At 44.3% G+C, this 25,958-nt stretch overlaps 2 pseudogenes; both read left to right on the top strand.

The window, feature by feature from the left end:
* The window catches only part of LOC118637651, a 63,385-nt pseudogene extending 44,201 nt beyond the window's left edge, over positions 1-19,184 (top strand).
* A 135-nt stretch (positions 19,185-19,319) lies between these two features.
* LOC118637650 overlaps positions 19,320-25,958 on the top strand; it is a 40,409-nt pseudogene continuing 33,770 nt past the window's right edge.

Genomic DNA, 25,958 nt, shown 5'->3' with positions numbered 1-25,958 from the left:
GATATTAACACAGAGAGAAACTGGGTTTAGGTATAGGGGTCTCTCTGCATTACTTTTTTTTCTTTAAAAAATTTTTTTTCCTTTATTTATTTTATATAGAGAGAAAGTGAGAGGGAGAGAGAGATAGAAACATCAATGAGAAAGAACACTGATTGGCTGCCTCCTGCGTGCCCCCCACTGGGGATTTGGCCCACAACCTGGACAAGTACCCTGACCGGGAATCAAACTGGCAACCTCTTGGTGCATGGGTCGACGCTCAACCACTGAGCCACACTGGTTGGGCTCTTTGGTGTACTTTCAAGATTCTCCTTTTTTCTTTTCTTTTCTTTTTTTTTTTTTTTTTTTAACTTTATTGATGGATGTAAAATGTATTACAGATGTTCCACATTTTTCCCCCATTGACCCCTCCTCCCCACTCCTGCCCCCCCTCCTGCCCCCCTCCCACCTTTTCCCACACTATTGTCTGTGTCCATTGGTTATGCATATAAGTTCTTTGGTTTATTTCTTCCCACCACCCCCCCCAACCCCTTTCCCTTTGAGGTTTGTCAGTCTAGCAACCAATTTGTACTTCCTTAATCCCTTCACCCTTTTCACCCATTCCCCCAACCCCCTTCCCATCTGGCACCAACAAAATGTTCTCTGTATCTATGAGAATGTTTCTGTTCTACCTGTTCATTTTGTTTGTAGATTCCATTGTTGATAGATATGTATTCATTGCCATTTTGTTTGTTCATACATTTTATCTTTTTCTTCAAAAAGACCCTTCATCATTTCATATAATAACGGTTTGGTGGTGATGAACTCCTTTAACTTTTTCTTGTCTGGCAAGGTTTTTATATGTCCATCGATTCTAAATGACAGCTTTGCAGGATAGAGTAATCTTGGTTGTAGGTTCTTGCTTTTCATCACTCTGAATATTTCTTGCCATTCCCTTCTGGCCTGCAAAGTTTCTTTTGAGAAATCAGCTGACAGCCTAATGGGAACTCCCTTGTAGGTAACTAGCTGCCTTTCTCTTGCTGCTTTTAAGATTCTCACTTTGTCTTGAACCTTTTGCATTTTGATGATGATGTGTCTTGGTGTGGGCCTCTTGGGGTTCATCTTGTTTGGGACTCTCTGTGCTTCCTGAACTTGTATGTCTGTTTCCTTCACCAAGTTAGGAAAGTTTTCTGCCATTATTGTTTCAAACAGGTTTTCGATTTCTTGTTCTCTCTCTTCTCCTTCTGGCACCCCCAAGATGCGAATGTTGGCATGCTTGAAGTTGTCCCAGAGGCTCCTAGCCTAGGTGTCCTCCTGATTTTTATCCTCCACACGTGGGTGTGGGACCAGCCGTCCACCTCTGCCCCTCCTACCAGTCTCCATGTGACTTCTCTTTAATTCCGTAGTTATAGGACTTCCATTCAGCTTGATTTCAGGTGGTTTTGAATGATGGTTGTTCTGTAGTTTACATACTCTATTGTTGAAGCTGTGTAAATTATTCTTTATTTCAGTTAATGCTGCCTTCAATTCTAACTGTGTATCCATGATTTCTAACTGGTCCTTTTTTATGCTCTTGAGGCCCTCCCTAAGTTCACTGAGGTTCTCACTAAGTTCATTGAGCATCCTTATAAGCAGTATTTTGAACTCAGTATCTGTTACGTTGCTTATCTCCATTTCGCTTCGTTCTTTTATTGGGGTTTTGTTCTGTACTTTCATTTGGGACCTGTTTCCTTGTCTCCTCATTTTGGCTGCCTCCCTGTGTTTGTTTCAGTGTATTACTTAACGAGAGGTATGGGGCTAGCTGAGACCAGATGCTGCTCATTTGAAAGAATTTAGGAAAAACCTGAAGCAGGATCCAAGACAGGCCAATCCTTTGGTTAAGCAAGTGGCAACAGCTTGGGTGGGCCTGAAAGTTGGGTGGGATGGGGCAGGGCCTCAGGGAGTCAGCAGGGTGGGGCTACCAGTGTGAGCCAGGTTGCTGTAGTCCCAGATATGGTGACTGTCTGCCGCCCCAGGGAAGGGCTCACCAAAGGAACAAAGGCCTCTGACAGCACATTTGTCCCCGAGAAAGCCCCCTCTCCAGCCCTCGCTCCAGTGCCAAACAGCTCAGTTCTTCCCTGTATGTCTCTGGCGCCCCTCGAGCTGCCTCGCCTCCAAGCTTAGAGGGAGAGAGTCCGACAAGTCCGTGCGCGGGCCCTTTAAGGAGCTGCCTGGGGCTCCAGCTGCTTCAGCCTCCCTGAGCCTCAGTTCCCGCTGGTTTTTCCAGCCAGAAGCGATGGGGATTCTCTTCCTGGCACTGGAACCCTGAGCAGGGCTCCTGGTGTGGGACGGGGACCCCTCAGTCCTCAGGGAGGACCTTCCCAGCCGAGGTGTCCCCTGATTTTTATCCGCCACACGTGGGTGTGGGACCAGCCGTCCACCTCTGCCCCTCCTACCAGTCTCCATGTGGCTTCTCTTTAATTCCGTAGTTGTAGGACTTCCATTCAGCTTGATTTCAGGTGGTTTTGAATGATGGTTGTTCTGTAGTTTAGTTGTAACTTTGATGTGGTTGTGGGAGGACGCGATACCGCGTTTACCTACGCCGCCATCCTGACCGGAAGTCAAGATTCTCCTTTTTTCAATGAGGAAAAAAATTTTTAAAAGGCTGGCTCTCCAAGGAAACCATTCCAAGATACTTACCTACTCATCAGTGAACATGTTGCTTCTATCTGAGTACCCTTGGTACCAGGCACTGTGCTAGGCTTAAAGATATGGCCAAACCCAGAGCTCCATGGCATGTGGAGCAGAGAGACTGTGAAAACAAACAAGGCCGTTCACAGACAGTAAGTGCACGTACTGATGTAACAGCGGAGGGCTGGCTGTTCTCTGCACCAGTGAGAGGGTCGGGCTGTCTTCAAGGACATGCTGCAGCCTGAGTCTGTCACAATGGGCAGGAGAGTCCTTGAAACCTGGACTGGATTCCTGTGCATGAATTCGCATCACAGGCTTTTACGCAAAATCTTTTCATTCCAGATCCGCTCCAACCCAAATTATACTATATTCTTATTGTCATCTGACCCTGCTGTCACCTCCAGGAGTGGCCAAAACAAGGTTAATGATTTTTACTGAAGTCTTTTAGTAATTGTAATAGGATAACTTGAATTCAGACTTTACTCTGTCTCATCACCAACCACCACCTCCAAGGTCCCTGACCCTTTCTGGGTGGCTCCATTATCCAGATATTGAATCAGAGGGAAACTGCCAAATGAGCCCTTTTGAGAGCAGGAAATTTGGTTATATGTTTTAGGGAAAAAAACATGGCACAGTTGCGTTTAATGAAGACAGTAATTCATTCCACCTTGATAAATGCAACCTCGAATGAAAACAAGTTATTTCATTGATACACACACACACTAGAGTAAAGGATGTCATGTGGTTAACAGTATTAAGGCCATAAATTACATTTCATAGAGCGTGGTTTCTCCACAAAGCCACTTGGCAAGGCACACTGTGATTGATGTCACCCTAGGGAAGGTGTGACGAAGGTGAAGACGAGGAAAGGTGAGCAAATGACACCCAGGGACAAGGGTGACGACCTCTTCAGCACTTGGCCTGAGGGGCCACTACCCTCAGGCCTCCTGACAACACCCACTTAGCTTCTTTTAAAGCACCAAAACTAAACTAAACTAAACTAAAGCAATTACCCAACACTTCAGAAAATCATCACCCTCTGCCCTGGATCTTGCTGACACACATTATTGATCACTGCCATATTACTAGAGAATCAATAAATTAAAACAGAAAAGGCCTTCAGAAATAACCACTGGCAAACAAGGTACATCTTCTGGAACTCACCACAGGCCTGGACATGGGAGGGATGAAGGCCCCTGTTTCTGGCTGCTCATCGTCACTGTTGATTCTGCCCCTGAGAGAGGAGGACACCCCCTGCCCCGACCGGATTTCTCCTCCCGCGCAGCCCAGCACCCTCCGTCTCCTCTGAATCCTTACCTCTCGCGTCTTCACTCTGATAGGAGAAACCATAAAGGAATTAGGTTTGGTCTGGGAAGTCGGCCTCTAATTACTTTTCGTATCAAATGGTTCCAAACGCTGGGACGTAAGGATTTGGAGGATACAAACCCGAGATAATCGGTGGAATACAGAGCACGACAGGCCGTGTGTGGCAGCGGAGGAAGGAGGGGCTGGGAGACGCGCAAAAGGAAACCCCTCGAGTCGCCCCCGCTTTGTGTGTTTCCCACGACTGGCTCTTCATGGGCCTCGCCGGGTTTGCTGGCCCGGTTCTCCACTTAGGAAAGCCCTTTCTGTGGGAAGTGGCTTCATTATCCACGTTGTTATCCACCTGAGAAAGGAAGGCATGATCGGCGAGACAGAAACTGCTTCTCCAGTGCAAGTCAACAAGCACCTGCAGAGCGTCTGGCAGGGCACTGGGCGCCAGGGTCCACCGTCGCCGTCAGTCGATTGCTGGGCGCCTGCCTCTGCGAGGCGGGAGGCGAGGTGCTGGGGGCGCTGTGCTGAGCAAGACAGTCTTTCTGTCTTCGTCCATTCAGGCCGCTCTAGCAAAAATACCGCAGACTGGGTGGCTTATCGACAACAGAAGCACATTTCTCCTGCTTCTGGAGGCTGGAAGTCTTTTAAGAGGAAGGTGCTGGCTGATTTGGTGCCTGGAGCCAGCTTCCTAGTTCACAGATGTCTTTGTTCTCGTTGTATGCTCGGTGGCTCAAGGGAGCTCTCTGGCCTCTCTTTATAAGGGCACTAATCCCATCCATGAGAGCCCCAGCCTTATGACCTACTCACTTTCCAAAGGTCCACGTCCGTCACCATCACATTGCGGGGTTAGGATTTCAACACATAAATTTTGAGGGGACACAAACATTCAGTCTATAGCACCTTCCCTTATAAAGCTTATAGCCTGACAAGGAAGACAGTAAATCGTTGAAATTGTGGAAATTGATAGACATGCAGGAGGTACGGAAAAGTATGATGAGGGTCTGGTCTGGTGCTTGAGGGAAGCTTCCCTGGGAAGGTGATGATTAAGGTGAGAACTAAGGAGTTCTCTAGGTGAGAGAGGGGCACACTAGGAGGTGGGTGGTTGCGTGGCCTTTCTCTCCTAAAGCTCCCAATAGATCTGGGAGCCAGAAACCCGAGTGAGTAGTTGTGATCCTATCGAGACTAAGTGCTCGCATGGAGGTGTAATGGGCTGTGGTGTGTGTGGACGGATTCCTGCAGGGTGAGCCTGCCTGAGCCTGACCCAACCCCTGGCTACAGTATGGGAGAGAGCAGAAATGAACAAGGTGATGCATGGACCCGGTGACACCATCAAACAAAAATAAGGCAGAGAATTATTCTTCTTGGCTTGTCTGCTGAAGTACTGTTGATGCTCAATAAATGGAAAATAATATGCTCACCCTTGTTACTATTTCCTACCTTGGAGAAGTACTTCAGCTTTTAATCTCCTTCTGAAAGATGAAAATGAGGACTTGGCAAAGAGGCAACATATTTTGGATCCGAAACATTTAAAAATTCTCCTCCTTTCGCTCAACTGGAGCAAAATATGTCATGCTGAATTTTTTTTTTTTAAGCACAATGGTTTTATGAGATAATGGAATGTGTGACTGAAAGGCCAAATGTGAGTTGATTCTGTGAAATTTTCATTCATGCATTCAACAGCTATTTAATGAGCATCTACTATATCCTGGCAGACATGGTTTTGCCTTCATGGAGCTTGCATTCTATTAGCAATAGATGAGAAACAATTAAGATTTGGGGTAATTATAAGTGCTATAAGAAAATAAAATGGGCTTGGAAAACAGAGAACAATAAGATTGAGGATAGAGAGAACCTATTAGTTTACAAGAAATTCCCCTCTGCAGGCCTGGCTTCATGATATGTGACCAGTGCTGTTGCACAAGCCACCACACACAGAAGGGGACTCCGTGCTTGGAGTTTAATCCTCTGCAATCACCATCTTAAAAATTTTAATAATGTGTTTTGAGTTGTGATTTGTAAGTGAAGTCTGATGGGACAATGGAGTATGTGCTGTGGGCGTGAAGCCTCTGCTCTACGTGACCCCACCTCCTTCCACCTCCACTGGGTTCACAGCTGCCCACTCCCCGAGGCTCCCAGCAGCCATGGCCACCCTCTGCCCAGTGGGACAGGGAGTCAGGGTGGGCACAGGGTGAGGCGTCTATGAATGTCAGCCCAGGAGTATCACTGTGCCCAAAGGAGTGTGACATTACATGGCAAGCGAGTCACACCATGACAGGTCAAGAAAGACTGCAGAAGAAGGAAAAAGCTTTTCTTCCTGCTTCTGGAACAAGGGGCCCTGCCCTGCATTTTCATGGTGCACTGAGCCCTGCAATGTATGTAGCCATTGCTGCCTCTTTGGGGAGGGGACACCCGAGCAGAGCCTGGAAGGAGGAAAGATGTGGGTGTCAGCATACCAAACAGAGGAGACTCTACGTGCTAAGGCCCGCGGGCTGGACCAAGCTTGCCTAGTGTGTGGCAGGAGTGTGGCCAGCGAGGCAGGGGGATGATGCTGGAGATGTGGCTGGGGCCACAGTGTGTGGGGCTTTATAGGTCATGATAAAGAGGCTAGCTGCCAGTCTAGATGGAAATTGTGGGAACGTCTTAGGTGGGAAAAGTATAGTCTGACATATTTTTAAAGGCTGTTTTTTTTTGTTTTTTTTTTTGAAATGATGAAATTTATCCTATTTTTAGTTCATGAATGTGTTAACTCATTCATATGACATCTTATTGCGGAAGGGTTGGGTGGCCTTGAAAGAAGACCATGGCAGAGGCGTGAGTGCCAGGGCTGTGGAGAGGGGAGGCAGGGGTGACCTGAACCCAAGTGGAAGGGTGAGCCCTGTGTGAAAGCAGGAAGGAATGAGTCTAGGGGGACGATCGAAGGCCACCATTCTCCACCATGAAGTAAGAAGCAAAGGCATGTGCTGCGAATGCAGGGTGACTGGGAGAAGGGTCTGGGAGAGAAGAAAGGTATGGAACATCTTTTGGGAGGTACAGGAGAAAGCTGCCTTGGGACAAGAACAGAGGATTCGGGCAGCATTGACGGCCTGGTTCCGGCGGGAAAGCCTTCTCCCTTCTGAATGTAACCTCCTTACCTATGTTCTGAACCCTTTCTTTACCATTCCAGAAGTACCTCCTAACTGAACCCTGCTCTCCTTCCTGCTCACCTTCAACATGCACAGCTTTCCAGGTTTTAAAACAAAAATGCAGCCCAGCTGGTGCGGCTCGGTGGTTGAGCATCGACCCATGCACCAAGAGGTCACCAGTTCAATGCCCAGGTTGTGGGCCCCATCCCCAGTGAGGGGCATGCAGGAGGTGGCCAATCGATGTTCAATGTTTCTCTCTCTCTCCATCTCCCTTCCTCTCTCTCTCTAACATCGATAAAGAAAACAAAAAAGATTAAAACACAAAATGCCTTGTGATGCAGCTGGTCCAATCACTTTCCTACGACTCTTCTTTTGTTTATCTTTAAATGCATAGAACTTTCTTCATCTACTCAGTCCTTACTCTCTTGCCATATGATCCTATTCCATCATGTTATTAAAATGCTCCTTAAAGATCAGCTAGGAGTTTCAACCTATTCTGAGAGTGTGTGTGCACATGTGTATGTGTAAATATGTATGTGCACATGCATGTGTGTGCACGTACGTGTGTGCAGTGTGTGTGTATACAGGTATATGTGCATGTATGCATGTGTGTATATGCATGTTTGCAGGTGTGCAGGTGTGTGTATTTGTATGTGTGAATATGTGTATGTGCATGTGTGTGCATGTGTAACTTATAAAATATTATTTTGCCTCCACCTCTCATTTAAAACTCTTGTTCCACCCTTGGCCAGTGTTGCTCAGTGGTTAGAGTGTCGGCCCACTCACCAACAGTTTGCAGGTTCAATTCCCAGTCAAGGCATGTACCTATGTTGCAGGTTTGATCCCCGGCCCTGGATGAGGCACGTGTGCAAGGCAACCAATGGATGTGTCTCTATGTTTCTCTCTTTCTCTCTCTCTCTCTCTCTCCCCCTCCCTCCCTCTCTTCCACTCTTTCTAAAAATCAATGGAGAAAATATCCTCAGGTGAGAATTAACACACAAAAATACTAAATAAAATAAAACTCTTGTTCCTTGTGGGGCTGGGTGAAAACGGTAAAGGGATTAAGCAAAACCAAACCTCATAGTCACAGACAGTAGCATGGTGGTTACCAGAGGGAAAGAGGGGTGGGGGAGGTAGAAGAGAGGATGGGGGGATCAATGGTGATGGAGGAGACCTGACTTGGGGTGGTGAACACACAGTACAATATACAGATGATGTAGTATAGCATTGTACATCTGAAACCTATATACTTTTATTAACCAATGTCACCCCAATAAATTCAACAAAAAAGAAAAAATATATATATGAAAAAAATAAAAATAATAAAACTCTTGTTCTTCATTTGCTGAACCCTGAACTCCTGTGACTCTTTCCTACCTCTCTGATCACCATGATCTTTGTTTTCTCGGCAGCTTTTTCTCCTTTTCTTATTCCCTCATCATGGGCCCTGACTGACACTCAGCTCTGGCTCATTGCCTGGCTACTCACCTCCTTAGGGAGCGTATTACTGTCCTGCCGTCACCTGTGCCAATTAATGGCCTACCAGCTGAGTGGAGGGATGACTTCCAAACACACCTCTGGCCCAAACTTCTCTCCCAGACTCTGTCATCATATTTTCAACCTTAAATCATCATGTCTAAAAATAAACTCAAAAAATTTTTATAAAAATACCTTTACAGCCCTGGCCGGTTTGGCTCAGCAGTAGGAGCATCGGCCCATGGACCAAAGAGTCGTGGGTTCAGTCTAGTCAAGGGCACATACCTCCATTGTGGTTCAGTCCCTGGCCCTGGTCTGGGTCATGCAGGAGGCAGCTAGTCAGTGTGTCTCTCTCACATCGATGCCCTCCCCCATCTGAAGATAAATGGAAAAATACCCTTAGGTGAGGATTATTAAAAAAAATACCTGTATATGTTTTTTAAAAAATTAAAACTGGAATTACCATATGATCCAGCAATTCCCACTCCTGGTTATATACCCCATAAGAGTTGAAAGCAGGGAGTTGAAGAAATATCTGTACACCCATGTTCATAGCAGCATTATTCACAATAGCCAAAAGGTGAAAACAACCCAAGTTACTTCCCACTGATGGATGAATAGAAAACTAAAATGTCATATATCCATAGAATAGAATATTATTCAGCCTTAAAAAGGAGGAAGATTCTCACACATGCAACATGGATGAACCATGAGGACAGTATACTAAATGAAATAACCAGTCACAAAATGACAAATACTGTATCATTTACATTAGGGATCTAAAGTAATCAAATTCATAGAGGCAGAAAGTAGAATGGTGGTTGCCAGGGGCAATGGGAGCGAACAGGAGTCAGTGTTCAGTGGGCGCGGTTTGTTTGTCAGGGGGAGGAGCTATGTGAATGGGCAGAGGTGACAGCCGCACAACAGTGTGAATGCACTTAATCCACTGAGCTGGACACTGTGTGATGCTACGGAGGTAAGAAGTTCGTGGTTATGTGTACTTTAGCGTAACTTTTTTTTAAATGCTCACCGGAGGATATTCCTCCATTTTTATCTTAAGATAGAGTGGGAAGAAGGGAGGGGAGAGAGAAAGAGACATTGATGTGAGAGAGATACCTTGATTGACTGCTTCCCACATGACCCTGACCAGGGCCAGGGACCAAACTGCAACCAAGGCACATGCCCTCGACAGGAATCAAACCTGAGACTCTTTGGTCTATGGGAAGACGCTCTAACCGCTGAGCAAACCAGCCAAGGCTAGCATAACTTTTTTGTAATCCTCACATGAGGGTATGTTTTTCATTGATTCTAAAGAGAGAGAAAGGAAGAGGGAGAGAGAGAGAAACATCGATGAGAGAAAGAAACATCAATTGGTTGTTTCCCATACAGGCCTGGACCAGGGATCAAATTTGCAATCTGGGAATGTGCCCTGAGTAGGAATTGAACCCATGACTCTTCAGTACATGAGACAACACTCCAACCAATTGAGGCACCCAGATAGGGCTTTTTTATTATAATTTTTAAAAATCGCTTTTCAGTGTCCAAACTTCTATTAGTATTACTATTCTTGAGTCCACCAGAGCTAATTTTCACTGGGACCAACCTTATTCTCCACATCATCAATTTTGTCCTTGAAGCATGTCACAGATGTTTCCTTCTTCATTCCTGTTGACTCATTCAATTCTTCATTCCTGTTGACTCATTCACCCAAGACACAGACTTTGCAGTGCCCTCGGAGGTCTAGCCTCCCCTTCCTCCTTTGACTGGAATCCTCTCTAACGACCCTGGCCGAGATGATTCAGTCATTCAACAAATACTTACTGAGTCCCTATTACATAAACTGGTACTATAGTGCTGGAAAAGGCGGTCCCTTCTGTCATAAAGTGCAGTTACAGTCAGTCAGGTAGATAAGTAAGTAAATAAATATAATCATTTCAGATAGTGATAACTTGGTAGAGAGAAAACAAAACTATAATGTAGGAAGTGATGATGGAGGAGGAGGTAGGACGGAATTCTTCTTTCAATTGAGTGGTCAGGGAAGTCCCTTCTGAGAAAGTGACATTTCACTCCTTCCGGATGAACAGAAGGAGACAATCATGTGAGCTCCAGGGGAACCAGGCAGGGGACAGCTGGCGTGAAGGCCCTTGGCAACGAACCTGCCTCGTTTGGGAACCAAACAAGGCCAGTGTGCTGAGAGCGCAGTGAGCGAGACGGGGACCGTAAAAGATAGGTCTGGAGAGGCAGCGTGGCCAGGCCATATGGGCTTCCTAGGCTAGCCCGGGGGTTAGAGCTGGACTCTGAGGTCAAGGTGAAGCCGTAGGAGGTTTTTAAGCAAGGCAGTGATATGATTTATTTTGCTTTTTTTAAAAAATAAGATCATTGGCTACTTTCGTATGGAACATAGATTGTGAAGCTCATGAAAGAAAAAGCAATTAGGAGGCAGTGGCAAGATCTAGCTGGCAGACGATGGTGGCCCGGACTAGGTGAGGGCAGTGCAGGTGGAGACTAGTAGACAAGTATATGTTTAAAATATTCTGGAGGTAGAAATGATAGGATTTGTTGAGGAATTGGATATGGAGATTAAAGAAAGGGAGGAATCAAGGGTGACTTCTAGGTTTTAGCTCCAACAGAGGGTGGACAGTCATGTCATTTCTGGAGATGGGGAGTCTTGGGTGGGACAGGTTGGTGGGTGGAGAGAATCAAGTATCTAATGCATACTCCGAACAATGGGACACTCAGTTCGGGGACAGGCACTTTCAAATAGCATGCCATGGGTATTAGAAAAGTCCTGCATGGAGTCCAGATCTGTTTCCCTGAAAAGGTCCTCATTCATCTGAATTCTTCTTCAACAAGATGAATGAAGTCTTCCCTACAGGACAGTTCTGATGTTTACCTATGTTGAGAAGAATCTGCTATCACCTTCTAAGTTTTCTCTTCTTTGGGCTAAATATTCCTAATTTACTCAAATTCTTTTTTTCTGTAGATTCAAACTAGGCTTCCCTCTACCTCATACCAGTCCATCATGTGAATTTCAGTTAGGCCCACCCTCCTAATGCACCTGTGATGAATCACCAAGGGCCAGGCACTGTCCTGGGGAGAGACATGCAGTAGGTGCTAACATTAGACTCTCCTGTCTCAGTTTCGCTCTGGCAAGAAAACAACAGCTGCTATGTATTCAAAACACTACATGCAAGCATCTCCGTTAGCAGCCAAGAAGGTCCTGAAACTCTTTAATAAATAAGAGTTGAGAATGGGGGTTGCGAGATTGGTGCGAAGGACAAGGTGTGGCCTGGCTGTGAATCCCGTTCCTCCCAAGGGTGGGGGGAAGGCTGCCTCCCTTTCCCCTCAGGTCAAGAGAAGGGGCACTGGGCAATCATTGGTGAGCTTGATGTGTGACGCCAGGATTAGAGGGGCGCGGACTGTCTGACTCCTGCCTGGAAAACCTAAGGGGTAAAGATGAGCTGCTAGTTCTTCTGATGGCCGAGGTGGAGGGGCGGGGCTGTGTGGGGCAGTGTGCCCTGCAGGGACAGCGGGGCAGAGAACCGAGGATGTTTGTGTGGAACTCCTGTGGATCACCTGCGGATGGGGAATGCCTGGGAGCTATTTGGGTGCTGCTCAGGAGAACCACCTGGAAGTCTGTGCGGAGAGGCTGGTGGGAACCTGGGGCTGAGGAGGGTGACCTTCGGAGCAATCTGCGTCACCTGTGTCACAGGAAACACTGTTGAACCTTCCCACTGAAGCCTCCCAATGACCCACAAAAAGGCCCAGGAGAGTCGCTCTGAAATAGGTCTCCAAAAACACTCTGTAGGAAAAAAAAAAAAGAGGGAAGATGGTGGCGTAGGTAAACGCGGTATCGCGTCCTCCCACAACCACATCAAAGTTACAACTAAACTACAGAACAACCATCATTCAAAACTGCCTGACATCAAGCTGAATGGAAGTCCTACAACTACGGAATTAAAGCAACAGCCACATCCAGACTGGTAGGAGGGGGGAGGCAGACGGGCTGGTCCCACATCCACGAGTGGCGGATAAAAATCAGGAGGACACCTCGGCTGGGAAGGTCCTCCCTGAGGACTGAGGGGTCCCTGTCTCACACCAGGTGCCCCGCTCAGGGTTCCAGTGCCAGGAAGAGAATCCCCATCACTTCTGGCTGGAAAAACCAGCAGGAACTGAGGCTCAGGGAGGCTGATGCAGCTGGAGCCCCAGGCAGCTCCTTAAAGGGCCCGCGCACGGACTTATCGGACTCTCTCCCTCTAAACTTGGAGGGGAGGCAGCTCGAGGGGCGCCAGAGACATACAGGGAAGAACTGAGCTGTGTGGCACTGGAACGAGGGCTGGAGAGGGGGCTTTCTCCGGGACAAACGTGCTGTCAGAGGCCTTTGTTCCTTTGGTGAGCCCTTCCCTGGGGCGGCAGACAGTCTCCATACCTGGGACTCCAGCAACCTGGCTCACACTGGTAGCCCCACCTGGTGACTCCCTGAGGCCCCGCCCCACCCAACTTTCAGGCCCACCCAAGCTGTTGCCAGTTGCTTAACCATAGGATTGGCCTGTCTTGGATCCTGCTTCAGGTTTTTCCTAAATTCTTTCAAACGAGCAGCATCTGGTCTCAGCGAGCCCCATACGTCTCATTAAGTAATACACAGAAACAAACACAGGGAGGCAGCCGAAATGAGGACACAAAGAAACAGGTCCCAAATGAAAGAACAGAAAAAACCCCAAGAAAAGAACTAAGCGAAATGGAGATAAGCAACCTAACAGATGCTGAGTTCAAAATACTGCTTATAAGGATGCTCAATGAACTTAGTGAGAACCTCAGTGAACTTAGTGAGGACCTCAAGAGCAAAAAAAGAACCAGACAGAAATGATGGGTGCACAGTCAGAACTGAAGGCGGCATTAACTGAAATAAAGAATAATTTACACAACTTCAATAGTAGAGTACGTAAATCCAAGAAGCAAATCATCAATTTGGAATATAAGGAAGCAAGAAATGCCCAATCAGAACAACAAAAAGAAAAAAAAAATCCAAAAAAAATGAGGATAGTGTAAGGAGCCTCTGGGACAACTTCAAGTGTGCCAACATTCGCATCTTGGGGGTGCCAGAAGGAGAAGAGCAAGAACAAGAAATCGAAAACCTGTTTGAAACAATAATGGCAGAAAACTTTCCTACCTTGGTGAAGGAAACAGGCACACAAGTCCAGGAAGCACAGAGAGTCCCAAACAAGGTGAACCCCAAGAGGCCCACACCAAGACACATCATCATCAAAATGCAAAAGGTTCAAGACAAAGAGAGAATCTTTTTTTTTTTTTTTTTTATCCTCATCCGAGGACACTTTTCCATTTTTTGTACAGACAGAGTGGGAGGGAGAGGAAGAGAGAGAGAGGGAAACATCGATGTGAAAGGGCCACATCGAGTGGCCGCCACCCGCACGACCAACCAGGGCCGGGGACAAACTGCAACCGAGGTACATGCCCTCAGCGGGAACCGAACCCGGGTCTCTCGGGACCGCAGTCCGACGCTCCAACCGCTGAGCCAAACCGGCCAGGGCAAAAGAGAGAATCTTAAAAGCAACAAGAGAAAGGCAGCTAGTTACCTACAAGGGAGTTCCCATAAGGCTGTCAGCTGATTTCTCAAAAGAAACTTTGCAGGCCAGAAGGGAGTGGCAAGAAATATTCAGAGTGATGAAAAGCAAGAACCTACAACCAAGATTACTCTATCCTGCAAAGCTGTCATTTAGAATCGATGGACATATAGTTTCCCAGACAAGAAAAAGTTAAAGGAGTTCATCACCACCAAACCGTTATTATATGAAATGATGAAGGGTCTTTTTGAAGAAAAAGATAAAATATATGAACAAACAAAATGGCAATGAACACATATCTATCGACAATGGAATCTACAAACAAAAGAACAGGTAGAACAGAAACATTCTCATAGATACAGAGAACATTTTGTTGGTTGCCAGATGCGAGGGGGGTTGGGAGAATGGGTGAAAAAGGTGAAGAGATTAAGAAGTAGAAATTCATTGCTAGACTGACCAACCTCAAAGGGGAAGGGGTTGGGGGAGGGGGGGAACAAACCAAAGAACTTATATGCATAACCAATGGACACAGACAATAGTGTGGGAAAAGGCAGGAGGGGGGTAGGAGTGGGGAGGAGGGGGTCAATGGGGAAAAAATGTGGAACATCTGTAATACATTTTACTTTCAACAATAAATATTAAAAAAAAAAGACACTCTGTAAAGTACACAACTGCCTAACCACCATGCTGTACACCTGAAACTAACACAAAATAATATTGTGTGTAAACTGTAATTGGAAAACAAATTTAAAAAATAAAAATAAATTTTAAAAATTCAAATAAAATAGATCCCCAAACAGGACCCCTATTAGGACAGTACCAGTCAAGTAAGAATTTTCCTACTTCCTTTAGCCGTCATCCCCTGTCCCCTTCAACCACAGAGAGGCCAGAAATCACACTTAGCAAGACAGGTGGGGGGATGTGAAGCCAGAGGTGAGTGGAAGAGAGCGGACAGCCCTCCTCCTCCTGGGGAAGACCCCGCTGGGAGGAGGAGGATGTTCAACTTTGAAATGTTGATTATTACATGGTCCTGCACATTCTTAATTATTGACTTAAAGCTGTGATTATGATTTGGAAAGTCTCTAAGGGTGAGCCAGGAAAGAACTTGCCCCGTTTTTAAGACAAAGTAGAAGTTTCAAATAAAGTCTCTTTCCGGTTACATTTCAAGTCCTTCCCATTCAACATTCTGGCCGCACAGAAGAGGAAGCTGTCGTTCAAAGAACTCCCTTCCAGGCCCCTCCTGCCTTTTAGATTAGATCTCACCTCCTGAGCATAGAGCTTGACGCCCCTGTTAGCTGACCTCATGTATATTTTCCAGCTAAACGTCCCACAGTTCCAGAGAACATGTGGCTCTGGTCAAGCAGCCTTCTGTGCTTTGTACTACCAGGTAATGTTTCTGGACATTCATTGTGCTAAACATTGTATCATTTAATCCTCACAACAACTTTTGAGGTAGGTATTATTATTCTTATCATCATTTTACGGATGAAGAATCTGAAGTCACTGATAAAGGGTGTGTCCTGGGATCGGAACCCAGGCAGTCTGACTCCAGAGCCCGCCATCCTAACAGCTAAATGTTTCGCGCCCTCTGTCCACGTGCATATTTGCTCTGCTCTCCACCTGCTTTGCACATGTCCCCTGCCCTCCTCCCTTCTGCTATGCCATCCCGACATCTTTCAGATCCCAGCTCAAACTCCTCCTCCGCAAAGCCTTCTCGGATTCCGCCGTCATCCCGATCCTCTGAACTCCCAAAATATTTAGTCCATGTCGAGAACTTTAAAACTTGAGTGTATGCTGTCTGTTTCTCTATTGTCATTTTGGGTTTGTCTCCTGGGCAAGCCCCCGTAGGCTCCTGCCGGGGTGAGGCCTGTCTGGGTTCCGTGCTGTTTGTACCCACCACGGCAGTGGCCCTCCAACGTTAGTGCAGAAAAGTATCAACAGTCCACGGAGTAAGAAATGTAAATGACATTTAAATGTATGAAAAGATGCTGGGCCTCATTATAATAAGAGACACGCAAAATCTCACTGGGTTACTATTTATCATCTGTGTGACAACATACCCTGATGACAAGACCGCAGGGAAATAAGATCTCTTGTCCACTGCTGGTGGGAATGCAGAATGACCTAACTCTCCGAGAGGAATCTGGCCGTCCAGCAGCATTACACGTGCATTCCTTTCGACCCAGTAATCCCACTTTCGGGAATCTTTCCTAAAGACACACTGGCAAAAATCTGAAATGCTGTATGTTCAAAGTTGTCCTTTGCAATACTATTCATAAACGCAAAGACCGGAGGAGAAACCCAGTGCCAATCACGAGAGGCCCGGCTGAGGAACTGTGGTACCACCGAGGAAAGAGGACTGTGCAGGAAGGAGGAAGGGTTGCCCGGTTGCCCAGACTGATCTGGACAGTCACCAGGATCGACTGGTGGGGAACAAAGCGAAGTGGAGGGAAGTGTGCGAAGCACTGTTTGTGCAAGAAAGGCAGGAAGGCGACTATTTATATATTAGCTTATTTTTCAAAAGGAAGCAATAGAAGAACAAACTAAAAACGTATAAAAATGGTTCTCTATGATGGGGAGAAATCAGTGGGGAGCAAATGGGGATAAAGATAGCTCTCTCTGAAGATACCTTGCTTTAGAGTTTTGACATTTGGAACCAAATATTTTATGTAATTTCCAAACAACATGAAACTAAAATAAACACTGCAAACAGACTAAAATAGCCCTACATATACCCTGAAATTAAACAACTAAGAAAATAGACGGGAGCCACGTTCCTGACGGTTGGGATGGGACATGACAGATAAGCGAGAAGAGGAAGCCAGGATGATCCACGTGGAGTAACTAAAGTTGGCAACATTAGTATGAACTCATGTTTAGCTTAGTATTAGCTATATTATGTTGAACAACATAGATACAGTTGGTTACACATAAAATATTTATTTATAGATATGTACACATACACAGGTTAGTATACATAAATCAAGTGGGATTTATGCCAGGGATACAAGGCTGGTACAATATTCATAAATCGATAAATGTGATGCGCCACATAAACAAAATAAACACGGGTTAGCATTGTGTCCTTGGTCTGTCAGCTGAGAAGACCTGGCAGCAATGACGCCCCAATGGCAACCAGAGTACCCAGCACGAAGATCTTGGTTCCTAATACGATGCTGCAGCAATGAAAAGGAGCCAGGGTGCCTTAGAGAAACGTTCGATCTTAGGGCCGGGACAGGTAATACTGTCTACATGATAACCCTGGAGACTCGTGTAGTGCTGGAAAGTAAGAAAGTGCTCCCCCAAAATCGTGGGGTTATATCAAAAGGACACAAAAGCCAACTGAAGAGCTCCCACTGGCCAAAACTGGACCAATTTGAGCAACAAAATAAAGCAGAATTGGATTATAACTCAAAGTATAAATATTTATACATTCATATTGATATAAAATGACTGAATTAATCAATCAATGGAGAACAGACAATCACCCATGTAACAGAATCATAAATAATCTATGTAGCTATCCCCCCTCGGGGAGATAGAGCATAACTCCCCACTGCATCGTGGAGGCTTCCACAGTGACTTCCTTCCAAGGAGTGCAGAACAGAAGGGAGGGGAAAGAGTAACTGTATTGTAGAGAAACCTGGCAAACATGACCTCAGCCAGGTGGCCAAGGTTAATGTCAATAGCGATGAGTCACGTTGACAGGATGTATCCTTGATCCAGTGTGATGAGAATGACATTTTACCTCTGTGCTCTTCCTCCCACAAACACATCATCCCAGGCTCAGCATGAGAAAAATATCAGACAAATTGCAGTCGAGGGACATTCTACAAAATACCTGACCAGTACTTTTCAAAATTATCAAGGTCAATACTGAGGAAGCCCAGAAACCACGACGGCCGAATGTAATGTGGTGTTCTTAACAGGACTCGGAACAGAAAAAGGCCTTGCGTAAAAAGTCAAGGAGTTTGAGTGGCTCTTTTTCGTGGCGCCTCGGAGGCGTCGGCCGCTTCGGGGTGGAGCTGAGCATCTCTTCCCCAGCCACGGGCTGCCAGAAACTCATTGAGGTGGACGATGAACGCAAACTTCGAACCTTGGATGAAAAGCGTGTGGCCACAGAAGTTGCTGCTGACGCCCTGGGTGAAGAATGGAAGGGCTGTGTGGTCCGAGTCAGTGGTGGGGACGACAGACAAGGTTTCCCCCTGAAGCAGGGCGTCGTGACCCATGGCCGTGTCCACCTGCTCCTGAGCAAGGGGCATCCCTGCTGTAGACCTTGGAGGACTGGAGGGAGGAAGCGCAGATCTGTTCGGGGCCGCACTGTGGACGCCAATCTCAGGGTTCTCAATTTGACCCTTGTAAAGAAAAGGGGAGAAAGCTATTCCTGGTCTCACTGATGCTACTGTGCCTTGTCGCCTGGGTCCCAAAAGAGCTAGCAGAATCCGAAAACTTTTCAGTCTCTCTAAAGAAGATGGATGGTGTCCACCAGTATGCTGTGAGGAAGCCCCTCAACAAAGAAGGTAAGAAACCCAGGACTAGTCCTGGCTGGTCTGGCTCAGCGGTTAGAGCATCGGCCTGTGGTCCAGAGAGTCCCGGGTTCAGTTCCCGCTAAGGGCACCTACCTCAGTTGCGGTTTGTCCCTGGCCCTGGTTGGTCATGCAGGTGGCAGCCACTCGATGTGTCCCTTTCACATCGATGTTTCTCTCTCTCTCTCTCCCTCCCGCTCTGTCTGAACAAAAAATAAAAAAATGTCCTCAGGTGAGGAAAAAAGAAACCCAGGGCTAAAGCACCCAAGAGTCAGCGCCTTGTTACTCCACGTGTCCTGCAACACAAGCGTCGGCGCATTGCTCTGAAGAAACAACATACTAAGAAAAATAAGGAAGAGGCTGCAGAATATGCTAAACTTTTGGCCAAGACAATAAAGGAGGCGGAAGAAAAGCGCCAGGAACAGGCGCCGAGAGGCAGGCTGTCCTCGCTGGGAGCCTCTACCTCTAAGTCTGAGTCCAGTCAAAAAGGAGCTTTTCTAAGAGTAACAAATAAATAAGAAACATCAAATCTTTAAAAAAAAAAAAAAAGAAGTTTGAATGAAGTGTGGACTTTGGAAATGTATCAATACAGGTTCATTCATTGTGACAAACACACCTCATTAATATGCATCGTTAATAATAGTGGAAACTAGATGTGGGATTTATGGGAACTCCTTGTACTGTCTTTAGAATTTTCTGGTAAATCTAAGACTGTACTAAAATAAAACATTTATTTAAAAAATATAAAACAAAGCTAGAAGAGTCAGAAAACCTAACAAAACCTAAACAGAAGACCAATAACAATGAAGGAAATTGAAGAAGTAATCAGTAAAGTCCCAGCAAACAAAAGCCCTGGTCCAGATGGCTACACAGGGGAGTTTTACTAAACATTCAAAAAAGAACTATCACCTATTCTCCTCAAACTATTCCAAAAAATTCAAGAGGAAGGAAGACTTCCAAGCTCTTTTTATGAGGCCAGCATAATCCTACTCCCCAAACCAGATAGCTATAAAGAAAGAAAATTACAGGCCAATATCCCTGAGGAACATAGATGCCAAAATCCTCAACAACATCTTAGCAAATCAAATCCAGCAATACATTTAAAAAATTATACACCACGATCCCTGGGATTTATGCCAGAGATGCAAGGCTGGTACAATATTCATAAATTGATAAATGTGATACACCACATAAACAAAATGAAGGATAAAAAATCATGTGATATCAATAGATGCTGAAAAAGCAATTGACAAAATCCAGCATCCATTTTTGATAAAAACTCCCAGCAAAATGGGAATTGAAGGATCATATCTCAACATAATAAAGGCCATATATGACAAACCTACAGCCAAGATCATACTCAATGGACAAAAACTAAAAGCATTTCCCTTAAGAACAGGAACAAAACAGGGATGCCCACTTTCACCACTCTGATTCAACAAAGCACTGGAAGTCTTAGCCACAGCAGACAAAAAGAAAAAATAAAAGGAATCCAAATTAAAAAGAAAGGAATAAAACTGTCATTATTTGCAGATGACATGATATTGTACACAGAAAACCCTAAAGACTCCATCAAAAAATTATTAGATTTAATAAGTGAATTTGGCAAAGTAGCAGGATACAAAAATCAACATCCAGAAATCATTGGCATTTTTATATACCAATAATGAACACACAGAAAGAGAAAGTGAAAAAACAATCCCATTTACCATTGCAACAAAAAAATTAGGATACCTAGGAATAAACTTAGCCAAAGAAGTAAAGAACCTCTTCACAAAAAACTACAGGACATTGAAAAAGGAAATAGAGGAAGACATTAAAAAGTGGAAGCATGGATTGGAAGAATTAACATCATTAAAATGTCATACTACCCAAAGCAATCTATAGATTCGATGCAATCCCCATCAAAATACCAATGACATATTTCACAGAAATAGAACAAACACTACAAAAGTTTATATGGAACCAAAAAAGACCCCAAATAGCCACAGCAATCTTGAAAAAGAAGAACAAAGTAGGACGGATCACACCACCAGATATCAGGTTATACTACAAAGCCACTGTAATCAAAACAGCCTGGTACTGGCACAAGAACAGGCATATAGACCAGTGGAACAGAATAGAGAACCCAGAAATGGACCCAAGACATTATGCTCAATTAATATTTGACAAAGGTGGCAAGAGCATACAGTGGAGTAAAGACATCTTCTTTAATAAATGGCTTTGGGAAAATTGGACAGCTACATGTAAAAAAAATAAAACTAGATCACCAACTTACACCATACATAAGAATAAACTCAAAACAGATAAAAGACTTAAATGTGACTTGTGAATCCATTAAAATCCTAGAAGAAAATGTAGGCAACAAAATTTCAGACATCACATCCACCAGAATTTTTACTGATACAATGCCTAAGGCAAGAGAAACAAAGGAAAAAATTAATACATAAGACTACATAAAGTTAAAAGGTTCTGCACAGCAAAAGAAATAAGCATCAAAATGGAAAGGAAACTCACTATATGGGAGAGCATAATTGCCAATGATACATCAGATAAGGGGTTAATTTCCAAAATAGATAGAGTACTCATACAACTCAACAAAAGGAAGACAAAGAATCCAATTAAAAAATGGGCAGAGGATCTAAATAGACACCTCTCCAAACAGGACATACAAATGGCCAAGAGACATATGAAAAAAATGCTCAACATCACTAATCATCAGAGAGATGCAAATTAAAATGACTATAAGGTATCACCTCACACCTGTCAGAATGACTGCCATCAAACAAGTGTTGGTGAGGGTATTGAGAAAAGGGGACTCTAGTACATGCTGGTGGGAATGTAGACTGGTGCAGGCACTATGGAAACAATATGGTGTTTCCTCAAGAAATTAAAAATTGAACTGCCATTTGACCCAGTGATCCCACTTCTAGAAATATATCCTAAGAAGCCTGAAACACCAATCAGAAAGAATATATGTAGCCCTATGTTCATAGCAGCACTATTTATAATAGCTAAGATCTGGAAACAGCCCAGTGTCCATCAATAAATGCATAGATTAAAAAAAAAAAAATGCTTTGGTACATATACACAGTGGAATACTATGCAGCTGTAAGAAAAAAAAAATCTCTTATCCTTTGTGACGACATAGAGGGACCTGGAGAGTATTATGCTAAGCAAAATAAGCCATTCAGAGAAAGACATGTATCACATTATCTCACTTATTTGTGGAATATAATGAACAAAATAGACCCAGAGACATAGAAGTAGAGTTCAGACTGACAAACTTCAGAGGAGGGGCCGGGGTGAGGCGGGGGACCAAAGAACTTACCTGTATAAGCATAACCAATGTAGGTAGACAACAATGCTGGAAATGGGTGGGTGTGTGGGAGGAGGGTGTCAATGGGGGAAAAAGGAAAAATATCTGTAACAAAAATAAATTAATAAAATAAAACATATAAACCTAGCTGTTGATTCTGTAAACATAAGGAAAAGAATTACTGATACAACGCCTCGCCGCCGCTGCTGTCGCAGCTCATACTGCGCGCCAGCACCCCCGGCAGAGGCTCCCGACCATGGAGGACGTGAACGAGCACAGCAACACAGAGGTTCGCACAGGGACCCAAGATCAACGCCAGCGAGACTCAGCAGGACGACGGTAAAATGTTTATTGGAGGATTAAGCTGGGATACAAGCAAGAAAGATCTGACTGCATATTTGTCTGGATGTGGGGAAGTTGTAGACTGCACAATTAAAACAGATCCAGTCACCAGAAGATCGAGAGGATTTGGATTTGTGCTTTTCAAAGATGCTGCTAGTGTTGATAAGGTTTTGGAACTGAAGGAGCACAAACTGGATGGCAAATTGATAGACCCCAACAGGGCCAAAGCTTCAAAAGGAAAGGAACCCCCCAAAAAAGGTTTTTGTAGGTGGATTGAGCCCAGATACTTCTGAAGAACAAATTAAAGGGTATTTTGGAGACTTTGGAGAGATTGAAAATATTGAGCTTCCCATGGATACAAAAACAAATGAAAGAAGAGGTTTTTGTTTTATCACATGTACAGATAAGGAGCCAGTAAAGAAGTTGTTAGAAAGCAGGTATCACCAAATTGGTTCTGGAAAGTGTGGATCAAAGTCCCCAACCCAAAGAAGTGTATAGGCAGCAACAGCAACAACAAGGAGGAAGAAGTGCTGCAGCTGGTGGACGAGGTGATACTAGGGGTTGTGGCTGAGGTCAGGGTCAAAACTGGAACCAAGGATTTAATAACTATTACGATCAGGATATGGAAATTACAGCAGTGCCTATGGTGGTGATCAAAACTATAGTGGCTATGGCGGCTGTGATTATACTGGGTATAACTGGGAACTATGGATATGGACAGGGATATGCAGACTACAGTGGCCAACAGAGAACTTACAGCAAGGCGTCTCGCCATACTAAAGGAGGACATTGGGGAAAACAGGAGATTGCTAAAGTAACCAATCTGGCAGGACGACATTGAAGATTGGTCTTCTGTTGCTCTAAGATGATTATTTTGTAAAAGACTTTCTAGTGTACAAGACACAACTGCGTCCAACTGTATATAGCCGCCAATTTGTTTTCTTTTTTTTACTTTGTCTCTTGTTGTCTGTGTTATGATTCAGTGTGGATTTGTGTTTATACAAATTTTATTTGTATGATCATGTTAAACTTCAAATAAATGCTTCCTTATGTGATTGTTTAAAAAAGAGAATTACTTTAAGTGATTTTAAAAACACAATATCTGAGTACAAACTTACATATAAAGAGATATTAGATTGCCTTCAGTGTTATTGGTGTTGGTTACTCTGTTGGTCTTGACACATTTTCCAGAGTGACTGCACCAATTCACCTTTTCAACAGGCCACAAGGGCTCCCTTTTCTCCACATCCTCCCCAGCACTTGTTATTTCTTGTCCTTTTTTTTTTTTTTTTTATCCTCACCCGAGGACATTTTTTGTTCAGGTAGAGTGGGAGGGAGAGAGAGGAAGAGAGAGAAACATCGATGTGAAAGGGACACATCGAGTGGCTGCCACCTACACGACTGACCAGGGCCGGGGACAAACTGCAACTGAGGTACACGCCCTTGGTGGAAACCGAACCCGGGTCTCTCGGGACCGCAGGCTGATGCTCTAACCGCTGAGCCAAACCGGCCAGGGCTCTTGTCCTTTTGATAAGTCATTCTAACAGGTGTGAGGTGATAGCTCATTGTGATTTTGACTTGCATTTCTCTGATGATTAATTATGTTGAGCATCTTTTCATGCACCTGTTGGCCATTTGTATGTCTTATTGGAAAAATGTCTTTTCAGATCTTCTGCCCATTTTTTAATTGGATTGTTGTATTTTTGCTATTGAGTTGTATAGGTTCTTTATATACTTTGAATATTAGCCCCTTATCAGATATAATATTTGCAAATATTTTTCTCCCATTTAGTAGGTGTCTTTTTCATCTTGTTGAAGGCTTCCTTTGCCATGCAGAGCTTCTTAATTTGATGTACTTCCATGTGTAGTCTCCACAAAGACATGGAGAAAAGGAACCCTTGTGCACTGTTGGTGGGATTGTCAATTGGTGCAGCTACTATAGAATACAGTATGGAAGTTCCTCAAAGATTAAAGATAGGACTATCAGCCCTGGCTGGTGTGGCTCAGCTGGTTGGAGCACCATCCCATACACCAGAAGGTGATGGTTCAATTCCTGGTCAGGTTGAGGGTTCAATCCCCAGTTAGGGAGTGTTTGGGAGGCAGCAACTGATGTTTTACTCTCACATCAATGTTTCTCCCTCTCTCTCTCTTTCTTCCTCCCTTCTTCTAAGATTAATTCTTTAAGAGTGTCAAAAATAGAACTACCATATGCTCCAGCATTTCCACCCAGAAGTGAAAACAAAAAAATGAAAGCAAGAATTTAAAAGAAGTAGCCCTGGCCAGTTTGGCTCAGTGGATGGAGTGTTGGCCTACAGAACAAAGAGTCACAGGTTCAATTCTGGTTGAGAGCACGAACCTCAGTTGCAGTTCAGTCCCCAGCCCTGGTCAGGGCCATGCAGGAGGCAACCAGTCAATGTGTCTCTCTCACATTGATGTTTCTCTCTCTGCCCCTCCCTCCCACTCTGTCTGAAAATAAATGGAAAAATATCTTTGGGTGAAGATTTAAAAACATTTTTTTAAATATATATGCACCCCTATGTTCACTGCAGCATTGTTTATAATAGCCAAGGTATAGAAACAATGTAAGTGTCCATCAATGGATGAATGAATAAATAAATTGTGGTAATACATACAATAAAATATTATTCAGCCATAAAAAGGAGGAAATCTTGCCATTGGCCACAACATGGATGGACCTAGAGGGCATTATACTCACTGAAATAAGTGAGACAGAGAAAGACAAACACTGTATGGTCTCTCTTATATTATATGTGGCATTAAAAAAAAAAAAAATGCCCTGGCTGGTTTGGCTCAGCGGTTAGAACGTCGGCCTGCGGTCCGGAGAGACCCGGGTTCGGTTCCCTCTGAGGGTACGTACTTCGGTTGCAGTTTGTCCCCGGCCCTGGTTGGTCGTGCAGTGGCAGCCACTCGATGTGTTCCTTTCACATCGATGTCTCTCTCTCTCTATCTCTTCCTCTCTCTCCCTCCCTCTCTATCTGTATAAAAAATGGAAAAATGTCCTCGGGTGAGGATAAAAAAAAACCAACAACAACATATAGAGATCTTAAGCTCACAGATACAAAGAATTAATTGGTGGTTGCCAGAGGTGGGTGAGAATAGGAGAAATGGGTAAACTGACTTTTTAAAAATTTATTTTAAATAAGTTACATTTTTAGAAAACAAAAAAAGGAAAAAAAATTAAAATATAGTTTTATATTTCTTTTTTAAAGTATTAAGTCATATGACATGAATGTTTCCCAGAGTGCCACTGCAGTAATGGAGAAGAGAAATGTAGAAAGCATAATACATTTTTACAAAAAATATATTTTTATTATTTTTACCAGTCAATAAATGAATAGATCATTCTCTTAAAAAAAAGATTTTGAGAACCTGGGAATATTTAACCCCGAGAAGCAAATGAACTATAATAAAACATACTATTTATTCCTTCGCATCTTCCCTATATCTTACTATATTTGCATTTTCACAGAATCTAGTTCTTTGTCCTTCTCTCTTTTCTGTTTTTCCTAATTCCCTTTGTCATGGGATCTGGTCTGATGGCCTGAAATACTCTCATAGTCTGAGAACTGCCACCTATGTACCTGCGGCCCTGCCCTCTCCCAGAAACGTG

The sequence above is a fragment of the Molossus molossus genome, unplaced genomic scaffold, assembly GCF_014108415.1.
Source record: "Molossus molossus isolate mMolMol1 unplaced genomic scaffold, mMolMol1.p scaffold_m16_p_20, whole genome shotgun sequence".
NCBI classification, from domain to species: Eukaryota; Metazoa; Chordata; class Mammalia; order Chiroptera; family Molossidae; genus Molossus; species Molossus molossus.
Note: the sequence above shows the minus strand (reverse complement) of the source record. Positions and strands in the feature narration are given on the sequence as shown.